Source organism: Pteronotus mesoamericanus, unplaced genomic scaffold (assembly GCF_021234165.1).
Source record: "Pteronotus mesoamericanus isolate MK-2021 breed Mesoamerican mustached bat unplaced genomic scaffold, CSHL_Meso_final contig_56, whole genome shotgun sequence".
NCBI lineage: Eukaryota > Metazoa > Chordata > Mammalia > Chiroptera > Mormoopidae > Pteronotus > Pteronotus mesoamericanus.
The window spans coordinates 4,468,017-4,491,028 of record NW_026555201.1 but is presented as its reverse complement, the minus strand read 5'-3'; the positions used below and the strand labels follow the sequence as shown (position 1 = coordinate 4,491,028).

The 23,012-nt window shown below is 35.4% G+C and overlaps 1 protein-coding gene across 1 annotated transcript in view; it reads left to right on the top strand.

Moving 5' to 3' along the window:
* TAFA2 (TAFA chemokine like family member 2) overlaps positions 1 to 23,012 on the top strand; it is a 434,053-nt gene that overhangs the window by 410,075 nt on the left and 966 nt on the right. The window lies entirely within an intron of this gene.

Here is a 23,012-nt window from a genome sequence, read left to right as displayed (position 1 = left end):
GTAACGGTGAACCAATGGAATACTAAGCAGCGGAAAGAAAGAAGGAACTCCTCCCCTTTGTGACAGCATGGATGGAACTGGAGAGTATTATTCTAAGTGAGTAAGCCAGGCGGTGAAAGAAAAATACCATATGAGGAATCTTTAGCTGGAGAGAAGGGTCTGATTTACACTTGAGAAAGTATATTTGGATACAATGTGTCAATTTCAGGGAATTAAGGGAGCTATAGGGTAATGCGCCTGAACTCAGATAGGAAAGTGATATAGTAGGGGTATACAGGGCTAGGAAGGGGAATCAACAGGGCTGGTAATTAAATATGAAAAGTGAGTAAAATGGACAAATCCAGAAGGACTCATGTTTCTGGCTTTGACCTATTTGGTGATGTTAATTGATAAAGATATGATGAGGTAGATATGAAGTAGATAGTTTGAGATATAGCCCTAGAGATCAAGATAGAATTTTGGGAAGTATCTCATAGATAGAGTTGAAATAATTAAGAAGACTCCCTCAGAAGGAATGTGTTGAAAGGGAGTATCAAAGATATTTTAGCAGCTAATGTAGAAGGTGACTACTAAGGAACATGCAGTGTGGACAGAGAGACAGGAAAACTGAGAGAGACCAGAGTCTGAAAGAACACAGAAAGAAGGAATTCAGGGAGTTAGGGCTGTCAGCTGATACAAAATATGCAAGCTACAAACAGATTAAGTGGCCTTTAAAGTCTCTTTTAAGTAGGATATTTGCAAGAAATAGTGAACGTTTATGATCAGTTTGCTGGATGGTATTTACTCAGTCCTGTTCTTAAAACTTGCCTCCTAGTTGGATGGTGTCACTGGTAACATACTATAAACACTGCAGAACATAAATCTATTTAACATAGAATGCAGTGTCAGGCACATTTCTAAAATAAGAATAAATGTGAATCTCTTTAGTAGAATTAACAAATTCCATTCAAAGGAAGCTTGTCCATTTATCTGTTCATTCTCTCTATAAAGGTTCATTTAATGTCTGCTATGTGATTGTATGCCTGATATTGTGGTAGACTTTGGGGATTGAAATGGTGAAAAATTGTGACACTTGCTTGTCCAAGAGGTCACATTCAAGTGGGTAGAAAGTCAGTAAATCACTATCAGGTACAGAAGTGGCAGCATGAAGGTTTGCACAGGTGCCATGGGGTTAACATTGCCTATCACTTAACCACCCTAAAACTCATGGATAACAGATTGCAATGCCATTCAAAGGCAATTTATTTAATAATTTTTCTCCTTCGTATATAGTGACAATGAAAATATTATATTCTGTGATGTCAAGGTTGAACTGTTTTCCATATTTGTGTCTGATATGGTACTGCCAGGAGAAAACAACCAACCAATAAAATGCTCCCTCAACTAGACTGCTTTCCTAATGATGAACTAAGTGTTCATAGAAAAAAGTGCAATGCTGAACCAATACTTTTGGATTTGACTTTTAAAACATTTAACATTTTTCTTTCAGTTATAAAATGTATAAGAGAAGACAGAAGAGAAAGGGCGAGAAATTTTGTGTATGGGGCCACCGTAATAGCTCTATATTGAAAATAATTTAAGATTACCACCAGTTAATGAGAATATGGGAAACTTATAACACTGCATATATTTATTAATGCTTGAAGTTTATAAGAACACTTTAAAAATCTTTAAGTATTGACTATTACAGCCAAATCAGCCATCCAATTTAAATGTGATCTAAGATATAAAACTTAAATTGCCAAATTAAAGAAAAGAAATAAATATCTTTATAGTTTATACTAGGCCAGGATATTCCATTAAACATTTATTCAGATATTTAATATTGATCTTATTAAAGATGAGAGTTATTTAGCTGTTGAATGTGCCTTCAACTCCTGTAGTTCAGCATTATTTTGTTCTGCTCCTATTAAGCAGCAATGTTGACTTCCCATGATTCATGGTGGGATTAGTCCAAAGTCAATAAAGGGTTGTTTTGTTGAGGTTTTACTTGCCGTTGGCTATTTACTTTTATCTTGTATTGCTTATTCTCTGCTGGCGGCAAACATGTTTTACCTTTACGTTGCCTCTGCTGTTCTCTTTCCAGTACTGTTAAAAGAAAAGTAGAAATAAGAAATAGAGACACAGAAGAGGTTATACTGGGGAGGGAAGTGCAAATTCATTTTCAAAGAATGTTTCCAAATAATTGAATGCAATCTCTGCTTTGCAATTTCAAATACCCTATCCTTGAAAGGGCTGTTTGAGTAATTATGGGGAGAGTTGATTTGGTCAGCCTGTTTTCTCAGATTCATATACTGAGATGCTTTTATTCTATCTTGAAAGAAATAAAATTCAATATTCTCAAAAGACACTTTGGCTGACAGTCAGATAAATTTAAACAGGTATCATGATTAGAAATCCCAACCTCCAACTTCAATTACAACATGTGATTGATTTGTGAAATTACTGAAGTCCAATGTCTGGCCAGACAGTCAACCATTGTTTCAGATTAAATTTCATAAATGAAATCAACTTGTTGAGAGTGCCCCTGCATACATAATAAAGGTGTACACTATCTCTGCTTCCACATTATAACTTTGAGGATTTCTTATACCAGCTGTTAGGATTTTCCCATGTGAATAAAGTTTGTGATAAAAGCTGTTCAAAGTAACATTTGACAGATTTACATTTCATGTATGTAATGGTCTAAGGAAGAAGACCCTGTTCAGTGACATTGTATCACATCACTGTATGATCCCAAAGGTACAGGTAAGCATTCATAGCATAAAAGGGAAGTGTTCATACCAGTGGACTAAAAAAATCTAGGGTAGAAATATTTTCAGTGGTGCTAGTAACCTCTCGCTAAAGGCAGAAGTATTTCTGGTAGTACCAGTAACCTCTCACTAGGGATTAGCCTTTCTGAGGTTACAGAAAGATGAAGACATTGTCAGGATGGGTCAGATAATTTTTAATTCTCCATTTCACCCAGCATGGCCAGTAGTGATTGCTGTGCAATGATGTGAAGTCTACCCAATTTGTCAAGGTCCCACAAGGCCTTGTCAACCTCGTATCATCCTCCCATTTCTTCTGCACTGTGGTTCTCTCAGCTTCATCTCATGAATGTACACCAACTCCATCTCAAAATGAATGCTTACATAGTATGCTCAGCTCTTCCAAAGTACTACTAGGTGAATTTTGCTAAAAGGATAAAATATTCGTGATGCCACTGCTGTGTTTATGTATATTTCAATGTATGTCATTCAGATTGAGTCTTTTTGATGATTTATGGACATATCTTTTGGTTTGGAATAGGCAAACTAGATTCTACAGGACAGTTCCTTTTTTTTTAATCTAGTACAAAATGGGAGTTCCGTAAACAATCTTGAGGACTAATTCCTGTTCAAAATGCAGATGTTAACTACCTCTTTATAGGTTATACAAGAGAAATGGTCACAATAAGAATGTGTCTCTTTCAAGCTTTATTAGAAAGAAGTTCAAGAAATACACTTACTGTAGCTGTTGCACAGTCAAATAACCTTGTTTATTCACGGGCAATATAATATAGAAACTGGATGTTTAGAAAGTCTGAGCAAAGTATTACTTGATGTTATATGTCAGCCTGGCTGAGTCACATGTCCGAATATTTGGTCAAACATTACTGTGGATGTTTCTGTGAGGTTTGTTTGTTTTTTTTTTTTTGATGAGATTTACATTGAAATCTGTGGACTCTTCATAAAGCAGATTGCCCTTCACAGTGTGGGTGGGCTTAATCCTGTCCATTGAAAGCCCTGTCCTATTGGTTCTATTTCCCTGGCATAGAACCAAATGCACTAGTATATTTTAATATTTTCAACAGTAGCCAAAACAAGATAGATGTTCAAGATAGCAATAGTAATAATTTTGATAATACTAATAGCTTTGTTTTGCTTAGTGACAACTTTTGCCAGGTACTGTGCTATATGATCTAAATAAATATTTCTAAGACTTACTATAACTGGAATTTTAAGTGTTCTTATTCTTTAGTACTGGTGAGAAAAAGGGACTCAAAGAATGTAACTTTCCCAAACCCATATAATTAGTAAGTGGCAGAGGTCTAATACAGATCTGCCTGATTCCAAAGTTTATACTCTGTGCAATTAAATACACTGCTCCTTAAGAACTGTAAAAACTCTAAGTGCCATGTAAACTTTACAATGTAAATACAGCTTCTCCAATATTTTCTTGAAAAGTTTCAACTAATATGGATATGTCCGTCATGTGTTCTTCAAATGTAATGACTATATAGTTATTATTCTTAAAAGTAGAATGTTGAAAACAGTGTGTGTATGTGTGTATAATCTTCCGTTTACAACTACAAAGGTCAAAAGCTCAATCCACCAAAAGAAGCCAAATCATTTCTATAGTTAGAAGCTAAATAAAAGACTGATAGCAGAGGGAGGGTTGAAGGTGGTAACATAGGAATACTCTGAACTCACCTTCTCCCATGGACATACTGAATGTTTACCTACCTATGAAGTAATTTCACTTGAACAACTGAGAGATAGTTGAACAGCTTCTGCACAACAGATAAGAGAGAAACCACATAGAGGAAGGTAGAAGAGATGGAGATGAGGTGACTAGGAACCCCACCCCAATAGGACTGGCCTAAAGCAGGGAGAGGAAGGGAAGGACACCACTGAGAGGCTAGCATTGGTAGACTTGCCTGCTCTGGGGCACAGTGGTAAAAGAGTGATTTAAAAGGACCCTAAAATTACCAAGCTTTGGACAGTGCTTTGAAATCAGAAATCAACTGCAGAAAGCAAGGAAAGAAACCCACTAATATGTGAAGATTAAACAACATACTACTAAAAACAAAAATCGGGTCAAAGAAGAAATAAAAGGTAAGATTAAAATGTATACAGACACAAATGAGAATGACAATACAACATATCAAAGTCAAAAACTTCTTGGATGCAGCAAAAGCTGTAATAAGAGGGAAGTTTATATCATTGCAAGTCTGTCTCAAAAACCAAGAGAACTCCCAACTTAGTAACATAACTTTACACCTTAAAGAATTAGAAAAAGAAGAACAAAAGCAACCCAAAGTCAGCAGGAGAAAGGGAATAACAAAAATTAGAGCTGAATTGAATGAAATAGAGAAAAGGCTATACAAAAAAAGTAATACAACAAAGAGCTGGATCTTTGAAAAGATTAATAAAATTGACAAAACCCTGGCTAGACTCACTAAAGAAAAATAATAAAAGACTCATGTTAACAAAATCAGAAATGAGAGAGAAGTTACCACAGACATCACAGATATACAAGGGATCATACTGGAATATTGCAAATAGTATATGCCACCAAATTCAATAACCTAGAAGAAATGGATAAAGTCCTAGAAATATACGTGGTCTGTCTGGAAGGTATCCAGCCATTTAATATGAAAAATAGACATTTATTGAAGAAGATACAAGACACAAGAAACATTTTGCATAGGACAGTGGTGGCTCAGTCCCCTTCAAAGTAGGCACCTTGAGTCCTCACACAGTTCTCCCACTCACCATCAGTTGCTTGGTTATTTTTCCCTCAATCTCATCGACGGTTTGACATCTCTTCCCTTTCAAAGGTGATTTTAGTTTTGGAAAAAGCCAGAAGTCGTAGGGCACAAAATCTAGACTGGAAGGGGGCTGAGTCACCTGCGTGATTTAATGTTTCACTAAAAAATTTCTAAACGAGTCGTGATGCATGAAGGGGTGCATTGTCGTGATGAAGCTGCCAATCACCAGTTGCCCATAGCTGCGGCCTTCTGAATCACGTGAATAGTTCCCATGGAGGAATGTTCATGCTTAACTCAAAATTTGATTCAGATTCATTGTTCTGCTCACTCAGTCGTTTTGAATGCGATGACCACACAGTACACATGCTCACTCAATGGCATCTACTGCCCCCACTGACTAGTACAGTGAAGTTGTCATTGTTCATGCATGAGCATTCCTGTTCACTCCCCTTGGCTGCCAGGTTACATCAATGTCACACCAACTATTCTCATTATATTAACAATAGCTGGATTTTTCTGGACAGACCTCATAAGCAATATGTAATCAAGGAATTGTTGTTCCTTGGAAGTGGAGTAATAATCTATTATATGCTATTTTAACAGGACTCTTTCAAGGAAAAATGGCTCCAAGAGTTCTATTAGCTTTGCCTTAATCATTCTCAAAAGATACATTACCAGAAGCATCCACCCCCCCACCACACACACACCCATACACTATTACAATGGGTCCCATTTCCCTCAATGAAAAACAGTTGCTGTGTTCTGCTGAGAATATCTTTAAGGATGGTGTAATGATTGAGAAGCCAGTCTCTGGAGTCAGATAAGTTGGGTTCACATCTCAACTGTGCCACTTATTAGCTGGTATCCTTCAGCAAGTTACTTTACATCTATGCTTCTCAGTTTGCACATGTGTGAGAATGGGACAAAAATATACCTACCACATAATTTCCTTATATGAATTAAATGAATTAATATTTGTAAAGTACTTAACAGTTTCTGGCCAAATGTAAAGGGTATATGTGCTTGTTAAGTAGGATACATAAATTAAACAAGCTTTTGAATAGGCTCATAAAATGGGCTATCTTTCTCTAAATTCAAGCTTGAACATCATTATTCCATAGTACCCATAGTCAGTCTGGGTAAATAATCACTAATGTGGAGATATCACAAGACTTCCTTTACTACCTCCATTCATATTTAAACGAGAGTTATAAAGAAAAAGCACAAGTTGGTCCGTCTACACCTATTCCCTCTTGGATTAGCTACAAAAATGCATCCTAGACAGAAACTGTAGAGATGAAATAAATGGGTTCCATCTGTAATGGTCACAGGATCTGGGTCATTCCAGCCACATATCACAGGTGGGCCTGATAGAAACTGCTATATTAATCCATAGCAAAGACATTTTCCTCAGGTATATCCTGTAGGAATAGATATAGTTTCTCCTTTATAGCCACCTGACATCGGCTTTTTAGCAACATCTCTGGAGGACTTCTCAGAGCTACAAAGTGAAGGAGGTCGTTTTTTTCTCACCATTGTAATTGTTGATATTTACTCAACTGGTCTTTCTATATTCATTGGTACAATTCAAAGACCTCCTCACAAACAGGTATCCCTCTATAGTTAAAATATTTTGGTAACTTCAGAGGTAGGAATGTTAAACTGGGGCATATACTAGGTTTGTGGGGATTTTTTTAAGTGTTCTGTATTTGTTTGCCTATAGCAGTTTAAGATGAGGTTAGCATGGAGTAGTTGGTGCAGCATTAAAGGACTATTTTATTGAATGCTAAGCTACTCTTGCCTGTTTGCTATTACTAATACAACATTAATGTTCTTCCTAAATCACAAAAACACCATGCTGAAAGTGTTTATAGATATTATGCAATTAGCAGAGAATAATAATTCTTATTTATGGAATAACAAATAAAGCCTAAGTGATTTTTTTAACCTCAGTATATTTCAACCAAAATGTGTTATAAGTTTTTTTGTTTACAGGAGATTAAAAATGTGTGTTATACCTTATGTGCATAATATACCATCTTTATTATTTATCATGACTCTAATATAACCTTTGAAAATAAAGCAGACTTTCCACAGGAAATGCATTGCTTTGGAAAGTATAATCATAGTCTTGAAGAGCCAGAAATACATTAATAATCAATGCCTCATAATTAGAGTTAATATTTTATAACAATGGAATAATGATAATCTCAAGGATAAACATATTTTTGAAAGTTCTTATTTCAAACTACTGTTTGAAAGTTTAAGAATTACAATTTATTGTATTCTCACTATAGACATTATTGCACTTAACTGATACAGTAATGTGATGAGATAGGGATTTTATATAGGAAGAAAACTGAAGGTTTTTTTTTCTTTTTTTGTAATGAAATAACAGGGCCACACAGTTCATAAATAGCCAGGTCAGGATAAGCACTTGGCTGGATGAATATCTTAACCCCTTGCTCTTAACCTTTTCTTCTAATTATTGCCTGCCTGATTCCTTGACAATTTTAAATTCATCATTTTCTTTATTATCCTCATCACCATCATCATCAGGAGATGGATATTAAGTATATACAGGGTATATTACCTCTTATCCAACTTTTAACTATTTGTGGTAAAAATAATTAGGGAAATTGGAAGTCACAGGTAATTTTTATTTTTTAATTTTAGGCAGAATTGGAAAAATTTCATCATAAAAAATTTTTGTTATAATATAAATTTCAAAAAACCCCAGAACAATGAACACTACACTTGAGATTATTAGTGTTTTAAAACAGGTCTAAATTTCATACGAAGCCTATTAGACCTGTTTGTTATAACAAATCTTTGATCCCAGAGTAATAGTATGTGCCATGGCTTTAATTTGATTCTCAGAGTTCATGACTTCAGGTTATAACACTAACTAACAATAGTATAGCCACTCTTTCACATTACAACACCCAGGTCTCATCTGTAAGATGGAAAAGAAAAAGATGAAAAGCTACAGTGCTCTACCTAGGAACCTTCCATTAATGTTAGCCTTAAAAATGTATTAGCAACTTGATGGGGAACTTGATGAGTTTCAGAAATGTTTTAAGCTTCAAGGAATGCTCATTTTCGCCTATTGCAATAGTTGAGATTCTTGTATTAGAGAATCCTTCATTCATATAGCTTTAAGATTTCAACATTCATGAATTATTTACTAAAATTTAAAGTTCCACAGTAAAGGTAACTACTAGCTGTAGGTGATGATATAATTTATTGTGCATACTAGGATAAACCCAACAGGAAGTCAGAATAAATCATGTAAATCAGGGTCTTCCTAAGCAAACTGGACAATATAGTCCTCCAAGTATAAGTAACTGCTAATTAACCTCCATTTTAATTATCAAATACAGAGGGACTATGCAGGTGGAATATCAAAGATAAATTTCAAATATTAAATAAATTTGGTGAATGAGTTATCAACAACAAGTTCATCAGTAAAACCAAAACCACAAAACTTGACTTTCATTTGTGGTAATGGATATCTAATAGTATCATCAAAGTAACCCCTCTTCTCCCCCTCCCCCTAAAGGAGACCGAAGGGTTTAACAAAATATAGGACAGCATACTTGGAGGCTTTGAAAAGCCAACAAGAGAGTGAAGAGTTACTACTGCTCTAGAATCTATGGGAGAATGAAGACTAAGAGATATTAGTTTGTCTGGGAACTTCCTTAACCCATGGAGGCAATTGTCAATGTTAGAAGGAGCACAAAAGAAGGTAAAAGAAGAATGTAAAAAGAAATCTAGAACAATTGGAATAAAATGTACCTGGTAGATTTTAACGCCAACTTATGACTGATTATATCAAGTGCAGATGGTCTAAATGATCCAATGATGAGTCAAAATACAAAAATCAAAATCAAAACACAGATATATACTATTTAATAGAGGTTTTCTATAAGTACAAAAAAACTGAACATAAAATATAATGGAAAAGATACACTATGCAAACACTAACCCAAAGAAAGCTAATATGATAATATTAATACTAATGGAGAACTGTAGCAAAAATTATTGCTAAAGAGGAACATTTCCTAATAATAAAGGTTTACTGCTTCAGGAAGCAACTGCATGACATGGGACTTTCTAAAGTTCTCTCTGTGGTTAGCATTGTTATAAGCACTTAACACATATAAGTTCACTTAGTGCTCACTATCACTCCATGAAATAGGCTTGATTATCTTCCTTTTACACATGAGAAGACTGAGAAATGAAGAGATCTAAGATTAAACCCAGGCAGTCTAGCCTCTGAGTTAAGAGAATAAATATTTGAGTAGGAAAAGCCTAAATGGACCAAATAATTTTTGGCTTCCCCTCTGCTACCCATTTCAAACCAGTTTGCCATGGAAGGGGGAGTGCCTAAGATATTCTCTGCTTCAGATATTAGTTGAGATTCTTCTCCATCTCTTCTATCAGAACCCCCTAAAATGGTGATATGGTATTTTCTCTCATGGCTGAACTCAGATTTCTCTTGAACTTTATTATCTCAAGAACAGCTGACTAGTTTGGGGAGAGGACAGCCCTTTCAAGTACTGCTCATACACAGGAAAAGCTAAAAAAAGCTACAATGAGTTGCCTTCTTATTGTAGATTGGTTTTTCTATGGTAAGGGATGTCTCCATCAAGCTAGATTGTGAGTGACTATAATTCACGGATTCGGGATTTTTTTTATTTTGCCACCAGTCAGCTGAAAACATTTGCCAGGAACCATTTCTTTTGCTTCTTACACATGCGCACCCACACCCGTACCCACACCCACACCCTCCCTCTTTTTTCCCAAAACTTTGCAATTGTTGGCTGTCAGAGTGGAAAGAACAGTGGCTTCCAGGGCTTCTAAAAAGATGTCATTGTGTTCTCTTGTCCATTAAGGTTCTATCCAATTCCAAATTCTAGTAATGGCTTCATCATTCCTTCTTTTAAATGACATGTGTGTTTCTGCTAAGCATGATGTAGTTCCTTTTTGTATGCAATGATAACAACAAGGATCATATCTGCTTCCCCCCAACTGTTTATCCTCAATAAGTAAAATAGCAACAATAATGAAAAAATATATTGAATAAACAAAAAAATAGATGAATGAATGAACAAACCTACGTGATCTCATCTTCTACTACTGCCCCCTTACTTATTTCACTGCCCTTCTTACATGTCCTGTCTCAGGTCATTTGCACATGCTGTTTATTCCCTCTGTGTGAAATGCCCAGCTATCAGCTTGATTGGTTCTCTCACCTGTTACAGGCATTTACTGAAGTCTCACTTTCTCAGCAAGGGTTCCCTGTCTAAGCTAACTAAAACTGTATATCGCTGCCTCAAAACTCCCTCTCTTCCTCTTGACTTAATTTTTTTCTTTGTATATGGCCTGACATACTTTAAGATATTCCTATATTGTCTTTGCCCCTTTAGATGGTCAGTTTCACAAGGGCAGTGATTTTGTTTTTTATTCCATTCCCAGGAAAGCGCCTGACACTCCATATGTGCTCGATGAATATTAGTCAAATGAATGAATGGAAATAACAGATACACAGAACCTGTTTCACTAGGTTTGAAGCTCAACATTGGGGATCTGTCTGCAGACTGTAACCTAATGCTTATATATAGCTTTAAAAGTTTCACTTAATTTATCGGTGCTTCAGTTTCTTTAATTTAAGGGGATAGTAGTAATTAGGAACAAAGGCTAATAACAGTAAATAGTAAATGGGGTCAATCTCATGGAATAATTCTGAGAGCTACAAGAGAATATGGATGTGTACTTAGTAGTCTACAGATGCCAGCAATTAGGATTTGAAAGGCGGAAGCAATCCTGAGGGGTTCCAGGTTTCCCTGAGCAATGGAAGGATCAGCTGTCTTTGACATTCTAGTCTAGACTAGACAATGCAGTCTAGTGTATTTTGCTAAGCAAAAACGAACTTCTCTTTGCCTTGCAAAATACTAGCTTCTATATTTCAAAAAAAAACTCTGTAGGGAGGGGCAACAGGCATCCTAAACTTCAATATAGAGTATATAATTAAATATAGAGCAGATGGGAGAAGGAGGGAGATTACATAGACAATATTATTTTGGGGTAAATCAGTCATTGCAGTATTTGTTTACTTTGTTCTATAAGAAAATTGATATTTCATTTGTACCACCATACCAGATATCTAGTGAGCATGTAATATCTGGATGTTGGATAATTGTCACAATGGAATATTTCATGGGAAAATTTTTCCTGAAAGTGTTAAGCAGCAGTATAAAAATTACTCAAGAGAGAACTGCATTTTTTAAAATTAGGATCATTTCTATGTGAAATATTCGCTATAATGAATATGCCAGAATCAACCCTGATGTATCTATTTGGACATTTTCCACATCCCAAGTGGTTAGTCTAATACCAATTAAAGCATCACAGATTGCTATTATCTTCTTGCATTATTATTTTCATGAATTAATTGTTTTAAAAAATCAGACCTTTTCCAAATGAGAATAAATTTAAATATCTAAGGTGCAGATATAAAGCTGATGTCAGGACCCATGCCTATCTATAATTTCAAATTCTGAAACCACAGAATCAGGGGAATAATCCTAAAAACATTAAAAATGGAGGGACTGACCTTTCGGGTAACTTACTCATTCCCCTTGTTATTCATAGAGAATCCAGGTAGTAGCTCTTGTTTTCCTTCGAAATTCTTACTTTCCCCTCATATTCATTCATTTATCGATTGATCATCCATCCATCTATCCATTGTTTCAATTTTTCATTTAGTAAATATTAGGCATCATTCATGTGCTTAGCACCAACAAGACAAAATATATGCTAATATTCTCTTTTTTCCAATACATCATATTTAGTGGGAAAAACAAGCAGATTAATAAAGCATCATGATATGATAAAATATGTCATAATAGAAGTATGAACAACATGTGGACTGGATGATCACAAAGGCTTATGAAATATGAAGTGGTAACATTTCTTCTGATGTTTTGAAGAAGAGTATTTCAGGCAGAGGGAAAATGTGCACAGAGATAAGGAGATATGAATGGGTATATCAATGTGGCTGGAGTTGTGCTTAAGTGTCTCTGGAGAGAGGAAGCTGGGTGGGCTGGGGTCTAATCGTGGAAGGCCTTCTATTTCACCAGTAAGAATTTATATTTTTTTCTGTAATGGGACACTACCATAGATTCATAGATTTTTGTTTTCAGGGCAGTGGTGGCAAAGTGGAGGAGGAAGGTGAAAGACAAGACAAATCAGGGAGACAAATTAGGGGGTGATTGCCACTAGTCAAACCAGATGAAGTAAAGGTCTCAGTTAAGTTAGTGACAGTGGGACAGAGAATTGGGAAGAGATTAAAAAGATGACTAGGCTCGAGAAACAGATTAGAGATAAAACATATGGAGAAAATGTATGTTATTTTAAAAATATTTGATGGGCATATAAAAATTAAAGAACATCAAGACTTTTTATGTTTTTGAACCATGTGAAGGAAATGGAGAGCTAGAAATGTTAAGCAGTATATTTCTCCAATTGCTCATGCTGTTTCTCAAGGATATGAAGCTCCTCTACATTTTCTCCACCTGCATCCTTTGTCTTCAGTTATGAGTGTACCCAGCAAGTCATGACACCAACCCATTTCATGACTGTGTTGACTCTGATGTATCTGGATAAAGTCAAGTACACACAGTGACCGGAACCCAGAAGTTCTGCTAGTTCCGCTGTTCTTCAGACTGTCATTTCAGTCTTTCATTTTCTGGTTAGGGAGAAGCCAGAGTTCGCAGTGATAGGGAAAAGGGGTCAATTCTGCTAAAAGACTCAATTTTTTTTTCAAAATTGGCAAATAGCTTTTTATATTATAACATTAGTTTTTGTTTGTTTGTTTGTTTGTTTGTTTGTTTTTGCTATGAGTTTTACCTACCCTGAACTCTCAAATTTATGTTAGAAATGTTTGGCTTGACTTTACTTTTGATTCGTATTACCAAAACCCTCTGTCACCTGATTCTAAACTACTAACCACTCCTCCATATGATTATTGTTAGTCACATGTTATACTCTCAAATATTAAATTATTCAAATATTTGAAATTGAAATAATATATGTTTTATATAATATCTGGAATACTTTGGGAAAGAGAAATTAGAAAGAAAACTTCTGAAAGGCTATATCAATAAAATACCATAAATTACAACTGAAAAAATCTCATTTATCATACACTGAGTGTTAATGAGGATTACACAACTGATGATCAGAGAACAAAGCTTGCTTGAAATGAGAATGCCCAGGGGTGCTGGACCCATGTATTGGTTAAATGACTGGACCCCACTTATCAGCATTAAAGTGTGTATGAGTTAGGTTCATACTTTACCAAATTACAAGTTACTATTGACATGAATGTGCAGGCAAGCCTAAGATTGATTAAGATCACAAGTATTAAATCTTTAAATTCTGAATGAATATCACTACATAATATTGTTTCTACAATTGTTTTACCCTTTTATGTTAAAATGACAGTCTGCTGTTTTCTCTGTACTTTCTCCCTTGATTTTAATGAATCTTTTTCTTAAGTTTGCCCAGAAAGCTTCCCAAAGTAGTCACAAGGAACACTACCCTTGTATTAATTTCTCATAACACCTGTTTATGTTCAGTCCCACTTATGGGTATATGTTCCTCTGAAATAAAAATGTTCTAAGAGTTTATAGTCCTTTCGGAGAGATTCAACACTATCCCCACTGTGAGCTTTTCTGGAGGCAAAGGAAGTTATTATCTTGCCATCCCTTTACGCTTGTTGAAATGTTCCCTTTCTCCCAGGTTCGCTTCCCGCAGTAATCTGTTGAACAGTGCAGTGCCTGACATGTGTTTGTTCCTTAGGCAAACGTGTAAAACTCTTCAAGTTCGAATGGAGAAGTAGAAAGAGAAGGTTTCTGCTGTGCCTGATGACAATTTTTGTGTATCCACACTCAAAAAAATTCTGGCTCCACATTGGAGCACTAGTGTGATGAATCCTAGTGTTGGTTGGATTCTAAGGAAGGGACAGAAGTTTCAAGGAGGAGTAAAGATTGAAACAGCTCCAGAAATGAGGTCTTGTCTTGGTTTATTTCTCACAGAGCAGCAGGTGTGTACATCGTGTTACAGGATTAACTGTAACCTACTCTTTCTTATGGTCACCATTAGTATTCCATGTGCCCCTGATTTCAGAGGAAAGATGAACTCCGTATACCTCAGGTATACTGCCTCTGTAAAGAAAGGCACTGAATTATCTTTTATTAAAAGAAGGGGGTATCATTCTTTGAACTGATATGATACCCATAGATTGAACAAATTGGCCACAAATCATCAATATATCATTATCCGTGAACCTAATGTCACCTCCAATAGCTGTGCAGTTGACATATTGTTGTCCCAAGAACAGGTAATGGATATTACAAAACCCTGAGTGTATTAGTAGACTTCTGTCAGTGTTCATCCTGCCTCTTAATTTGGAAATTAGCATGAAAAATATTGAGCCATCAGGCTTTCACTTAGCTTCCATCCACCAGATGAAGATGGCCTCCCTATGTAATTGTCCATTCCTTATTCAAAGTGCTCGGTAATTGAATCCACTATCTCATACCAGCATTTAAGTGATTAGAAATAGCTAAAGATTCATATTTTGATCAACTTTGGGAATTTGAGGCTATTCAACTTTTACTATTATTATTTTTAAAAAGACCCAGAGAACAATATACCTGGGCAATAAGAGGGGGAAAGAAAGCAAAACACTGACACATTAATTGTCATTGACTATATGACTGCCCTGTCCAGAGATAGATTTATTTTAGCAATTTACAGAAGGGGATTTTTTTTTCCAAAGACCTACCACACATGTAATAACCATCTCTAAACTTTATTTTATGGGAAAAGACAGGAATGGAGAGGAGAGAGGATGGGCAACCTCAGTCACTGTCCTAATTTGTCTTTCAGAAACATTCTTTTTCAGACAGGTACCCCAAAGAAACATTGTTACTAGGAACCATTTGTGTTTCTAACTCAAACCAATCAGGAGGCTGAGAGAAAATGTTGCTCCCTTAGTAATCTCTAGGTTACTAAGATGAATTTCTTCCAAGTTTTAGCCCTTCTTCTGCCAAAACTCCACCTAACTTAAATTCAGCTTTTAAGCATAGTTTTTACTGTTTACTTCTGCTAGCCCTCGGATGTAGTGAGCCTGAAATTCTTGAGGAGTATGACACTTTTAAAAGTTAAGCAGGCATTAACTTTTAAATTAAAGCTTAAGGACAATAAGTGGGTAAAGGCTATCAATTCAAATTATGCCTTCACAAATGAGAGGTGATTCTAAAACATGAACCTAATATCACACTTAGCAGGTAAAGTACCTTTTAATTGAATTCAGAATCTCAACTCTCTCCAAATATGTGTGAACTACACTAGAATATGGAATAATAACTTTAAAAATCTGTTCAGATTTCCTCAAAGCACTGAAATAATCATTTTCCCATTTTAAGGACTTTTTGATATTTCTGAAGGACACATAACAGAATCCCATTATACTGTTTTGTATTTCAAAGTCATCTTAATTTTGAAGGGTGAGGTCATTTTCTACCTGAATAAATTGAAGTGTATGCTGGGGGTCCAGGGGAGGAAAAAGACAAGGAAAGTTTTGTTTCCTTACTGTCCCAAAGAAGTTCATTAACTACCAAAATTGAAATGAGGGAGTGTTTTGCTAGTAGTGAATGTCATCCAGAGAGAAACAGTTGATCTGCTTCTGAGTGGATGAGTGTGCATAAATGGCAACACAAACAGTCATCTGTGTTCTTGAGTCACGTAGGAGAGTTCATGGCAGGCGCACTGTACAGCTTTCAAAGTTCCAAGAAACAGTGCAGGTCCATCTGTTCAAAAGATTCATTTGCATGCAGGATCTTCACGTGTGCAGCATAGGAAACCTAAAGCCACCGACAGATGTTGTGTTTGTGGTAAAAGCTCACTAGTTCTGCATTCTAATATAACGAGTAGGCTTTTTAGGAAAATGAAGTCTACATGGGGGTTATGCTACTGATGAACTTACGGAAATCAGGGCCGATATTTATCCCGTTTGAAATTAATCCTTCTTAAGAAAAGTCAGATTAGTTTGGGGATAGAAAAGACTTAGAAGCTCACTGAGTTCAACGGACTCATTTGGCGGATATGAACCCTGGAGATTCAGATGTTTTTAAGAGACTTGTCCAAATTTCTAAAACTACCAGCAGGTAGTATGAGTATGAGTAACACTCATATAAAACTTTTATCAGAGTAAGTTCTCCCCTTTCTCCTCAGTTATGTTTGATGTTCCGGTTCTCTCCAGAAATCTCAGATTATATGCCATCTTCTGCTTGAACATTGAGTTACGCTTAAATTAGTTAGCTACTGAAATGCTCTCTGTTGTTTGAAATTACTGTTGTCCCAGTCACTCAAGGTTGTTAAATTTTTAAAGAATTTATAGAACAGATAATGAGGTCATTTAGTGGAAATGCTACCTCTAGCTGAAGTATTAAACAAATAACCTTTGGTGCCCCAAATGTTAAAATAAATGATCAGACCAATTTAGCACTAGTCATTCTTAGGAAGGAAAATTGAACTGTGGTATGAAAATGCAAGTTTTCAGAGCTATTGGAATCACCATGAAAGTAAATGAGAGGCTTTTTGTATAGGTGGGCATATTTATGAAGGTGACTTATTATGTCATTGATTTGCAGGGTCTCATTTATACCTAAAAACTGCCTGGTCAGCCTGCTGTTGACTGATTATCCCAGACTGACAGGTGCCTTTCATTTTGTAGTACTTCACTGTATAAGGTGCTCTAAGCTAGGGCAAGTGCATTCATACACAGTTATGACCAACTCAATGGCAGATTTTTCTCCAGCTTAAATGAGAAAACCTGCTACTGCAGAGTAATGATGTTTTAATAGCACATTTAGTACACAAAAAGTGAAGTAAGAGCTTAATTCATGTACTGGTAAGAGCTACATTAAAAACATACATTTGCAGTGAAGCAGCAATTATATTCCAAGCAAGAAAAAATGCATTCAAATCAGCATTTAGGATTATGAAGATATTCCATTCTTCCCTTTATCTTTATCGAGTAAGTTAAATTAGCCTATTGGAATGTTTGAAATGGTGCCTAGTTGTAACATTATTAAGGAGCTGTTTTCAAAAGATGGGGCATGCACTGCATTTAAGCCTGCCACTTTCTTTTTGAAATAGTGCTCCTTATTTCTTGTCTTCCAGTTGTTTAAATAAAATGTTCATCAGTCCAAAAGTAAATGTTTCCCTAATAACATGGGTATCCTAATGAAAATTTAACTTTTTAAAAAATGAAATTGACTTGTTCATAATGCATTATCTCCTATTGTTGCATATGTGATCCATTTAACATTCACAGGAATGTAAATATTATTCAGTAGTTTCTTATAATAAGATTTTAATGAAAACGCTAAACAAGAGAATATATTTTAAGCTAATGCAAAATAAGATTCACATTGATGCTGTGGAAATTTGGCAGTGATTTCACAGTTTTATGTAGGTTGGCAGACTGAATTACCGAGGTCCAAAAAACTCAAAGAAAAATAGTATCAGAGCAACCTTTGATAATGAATAAGGAAATTTACAAATCTTTATTTTGTTTTGCCATAACTATATGACATTTATTTTATGCCTAAATAGTTAAAGTGCAGTGCTAATTTCCTAAATATTTGTCCTGCATGCAAAGATGTTCCATTAAAAAAACAAAGAATTAAAAAGAATGGAATTATGTGCCTGAGAGACTAGTAATGTATGGTCAGAAATAATTAGGAGCAAAACCCTGGAATTTAGTGCATTCATATTTCTAGAAATGTATGCATGTGAAGAATAGTTACCACTTTCATGGTTCTGGTTATGTGCCTAGAACTGTTCTAAACACTGGAGTTAGTAACTTACTTCTCAGCTCATACACCTCCGTCATAGATGTTAATGTTATACCTGTTTCACTCAAGATCACCTACTGACTTATCAACAGAACTGAGCTTAGCTTAGCTTCGAGATTCATCATTTTTAACCAGTACCTTCTATCGCCTTGTCCGAAAGACAATCTCTCTTCCAAAATTGGCTAAAAAAATGGTGTTTCATTCTAGATACATGACTTTTATGATTGACAAGAATATGAAAAGAAATAATTGTAAGTTCATTTACTATAAGACACAGAAAATTAATTGAGTCAGTCAATATTTGTAGAGAAATAAGAAGTAATGTCCCCTACAATACATATCCCATGTAGTGTCTTTTGTGCCTTTCTTTGGGAATTACTACTGCTGCCACTTCTTAATATTTAAAAAGCATTTAGCCAGACAGACACATTCACAAATTATCTAATTTAATCACAGTAGCAAACATATGGGGGCTGATAATACCACTGTCACATTACACATGGGGAGACTAAGGCTCAGGGAGTTTAAATTATTCAACCCCTCAGTGTTAGAAAGTTATATAGGGCAGATACCTGGACCCGGGTGATTTGCCTAGAGAGCCCACACTATTTGTCATTATGCCTCTTACCATAATATGGGATAACCCATTGATAACCTACTCAGCATGATTTAAACAGGGGGAATAATTAGACTCCATAAGTATAATGCTTTTAAAAGCTTTATAAAAATATATTTTACATGTGGGGACAAAATGGTTTCTCAAATTTCCTTCTTTTTGAGTCTTTTTCATTGCTCTTAACTTGAAGATAGGCAGAAGACATTTTATAATGCTCAAAACATAAAATAGTTTACCTGATTTCAAACTTAACTAATAGTATATATGCCATTTACTTGGTTTTATTTTCTCAATTTAAATTGGTGATTTTACTATAAATTAGTATAAAATTAAAAGACATGATTTTAGTATAGTTTTTTTGAGAAATCTAATCAGGGCCCTATGTATAATAGATTTGTTGGACTGGGAGAAATAAATGGATGCTCATCTTAAAGAGTTAGTGTTTTTTGTTTTTTTTAATGTTAGCAGATTGGCTTCTTCATCCTGGTGAATCATTACCAAGATGACTTTGTGCTTGTGACTAGGAAAGCTGTTATAACTTTATTATTATTGTTATTATTATCATTACTGCATTTTGCATGTGTTCAGCAGCCAAGTAGATTCACTTAACAAACTGGTTGGTGTGCAGCACCCACAAATAACATTTACATAAATAAGAACAGCTGTGTAAAAATGTTGCCTTTGAAAAGATGAATTTACTGAGATAGAGATTATAGCGCATGCAGCTCCAGGCATAACCATGATGGCTGGACCGTTTCTCTCCCTCATGTGGTATTTTATGTCTATTGCCCTCAGAACCAGAAGACAGTGTGTTCATGGTAGCAAATGTTATTTCTTATCCTGTAAAACTGGTTTTATTACCACCTCCTGCTTTTAGTTACTGAAAACTTGCTAAAAATCCTCCTTGGAAGGTAAAAATTTTTAGTATTTGGCCTCTTGCAAAAGATTAGGCTTGAGTGAAAATAGTATTATTTAGGTTCTAAAAATAAAGTAATGCTTAACTTCATGTATTAAAAATTACTTTTAAATGAGAAAAAATTTTAGTGTTGGATTGTACTAATATTGCTCAGGCAACTCATCAGTATCAGGAAGTGCCAGTTTATGGCCTAATGAGGGTAAATTGACATTGGTTCCCCTGCCCCCAATAGTGTGCTAGAATTTAAACTTAAGTCAGTTGGATTTATTTAATGAGCATATAAATCAGAAAAATGTTGTGTTTTCTTTTTTTGGTGTTAAAATTTAGACAATTTTATTTTAAAATGTTATTCGAGTCTTACATATTAGGTGATGAAAATTGGTGATGGTGTACCTATATTCAGAATCATCTTCTGTGAATTTTTAAGTCTTTGGTTTTGCCATTTCATTTGGTACAAAATCTAGAGGTTGTCGGGAGGGTGTTGCTATGTGTTCACATTTATACTACGTTGAAAAGGGCAAGTTATTATTTAGACTTTGTTTGAATTTCCCAAGTGTGATCCTTTCAATCTATTTTTTTTAAAGAAGGTAATTTTCTTCTTTTAAAAGATTTTTATTTATTTTTAGAGAGAGGAGGAGGAAGGGAGAAAGAGAGGGAGAGAAACATCTGTCGGTTGCCTCTAGCACACCTCCTACTGGGGACCTGGCCCACAACCCAGGCATGTGCCCTGACAGGAAATCCAACTGGGGACCTTTCTGTTCGTTCTCAGGCTGGCACTCAATCCACTGAGCCACACCAGCCAGGGATCAATCTGTTTTTAGTGGCTTTCTTGGCAAAGATTTATGCAATTAAAAAAAGCAACAATTCTAAAATTTTTTTTTTAACTGTACTTCAGTCATCAAAGCTAGGTGGTTTTAGAAACATTATAATATTTGACCCTCACAGGACCCTGTGAATTAACAGCGTTATCCCCTTTTTACATATAGAAAAACTGAGGTTCCCAGAGTTTGCATCACCCGTCCAGTGTGAGTAGTATCACTGCCACACTGACCTAAATCCAGAACGCTGAATCACATTGTCTTCTCCTTGAAACCTGGCAATTTGCAGAAATCAAATCTAAAACAATTGTCCACTCTCATTTGATATTAGAAATGGCTTATTCCATACTCTTAATCTCATAAAATATACTAGAATATTTTTAGGATTAATAAACTAGGAATATTTTGTAAAATTAGATGGAAAATATGGTCTTAATTGTGTTTCAACCCATGCTTATTTAAACAAATACTTGTCTTAGGTTTAAATTTTGGTTTTCTAGTAATTATTTTAGCTGATAGTGTAATAAAAATATATACTCATGATATTTCTGATGGTATAGATTGTACAATTATATTTCTATGTGTGTGTATACTTATGTTTTCGCTACTGAGATGGAGAAAAAATTTGTTCTGTATACATAAATCTCTAGTATTATACTGTCAATTTGGATGTCTATTTGAGTGGGGTGAAGGAGGAAAAATGGGACAACTGTAATAGCATAAACAATGAAATATTAAAGTGCAAAAAATACAATTATTTGACAATAAAGCTTTACTATACAATTAGTTGAGAGAATCACTCCACCGATTTACATAGAGCAGCAGAATGAAATACTTAGCTTAGCTTGGAATAAAAATATAAGGATGCATCTATCATCCCCACCAACAGATTATTTAGAAACTGGGCTTGAAATGACTTGGAGGACATGCCTCTCATTTTCAGTCATGACACCATGGCCCTCCAGTTGCCTACGCTGCATCCTTGCTGAGGCTAAACTATCTGTTCTCTCTCAATCTCTCTCCCTGTCCCTCCAAGCACTAGTTTTAGAAGTATAGGCTTATATTATGTTTCATAATTTTTCCTACTAAGAACTTTCAGAAGCAGCAAGTGAATCTTTCTCAGCCACTGGAAATCAAAGATTTGTTAATGTTTATCAAGAAAGTTTATAGTAATAAAGTTTTTGTATTTTTCACAATGATCATAATGTCCATAGAAATATTACGTCCGTAATATTCCCTTCCCATGTTCTCGTTACACTGACCATCAGCCTGGAAGCCATTCACAGAACCTGTGTAAAATGACCACTGAATGGCAAATTGATAAGTTGCTGCCCTATCTGCTGGCTCCCCTGCTCCTAGAATCTCTGGAGGGCCGGGGGCTCTTTCTGTATGCGTTTGTAAACTTCCTCCCTCAATTCGGTTCCTCCCCAGAGTTCCTCTGTTCTTGGGACGAAGTTTCCAATATACAGGCAGAGGCTCCTTCCTGGGGAATGAGAGCTGACTGAAGAGACACAACACAATGGCTGCCTTCATGCAGAAAATACAATTTTGAATTTTACATCTTCCTTTTGTGGTATAATTTGAGACGAGCTCTGGTAGAACAAAATCTACAGCTAGCTTTATATTTTTGTTTGGTTTGTCTGAAGTTTCTCTTTTTCATAGTTGATCACTAAAGCAACAAAACAAAGGAAAAGAAAAATAGCCTTTTTGTGAGTGATTAATGAAAGGATAAGTAACTATGTCAATTATGGAATAAAGCCAAAGTAGTTTTGAAGAATTTTGTTTTTGTTATAACCATTGCTAAAAATGAACTCTTAGGCAACTTTAAACACCCTCATGAATAATTAACTTCCCTGAAATATAATTGAGTCAAATAAACACTCCATTTTTAAACCATTTCAAGAATGGATTTTATGGAGCCAATTCCCAAGGACTTCCTTGATGATGTGGTCTAATTGCATTCCTGTGAGCAAAGGTCTTTCTTTATCGAGGCCTGGCATGATGTGCATATACTCTCTGGATATGTCCACCAAGCCAGTGCAAAGAACAGGAATTCCAGGCTCATTCTTTGAGCCTGACAGGGGCAGCTTCACCCGTTAAGATCTTCCTGGTCACAGTGGGAGTCACTTAGATAATTGTGCAAGTGGCTCTAAAAATACTGTGAAATAATAAAGAGAAAAATATGGGGTATTTTTTATAAGCTGAAAACATC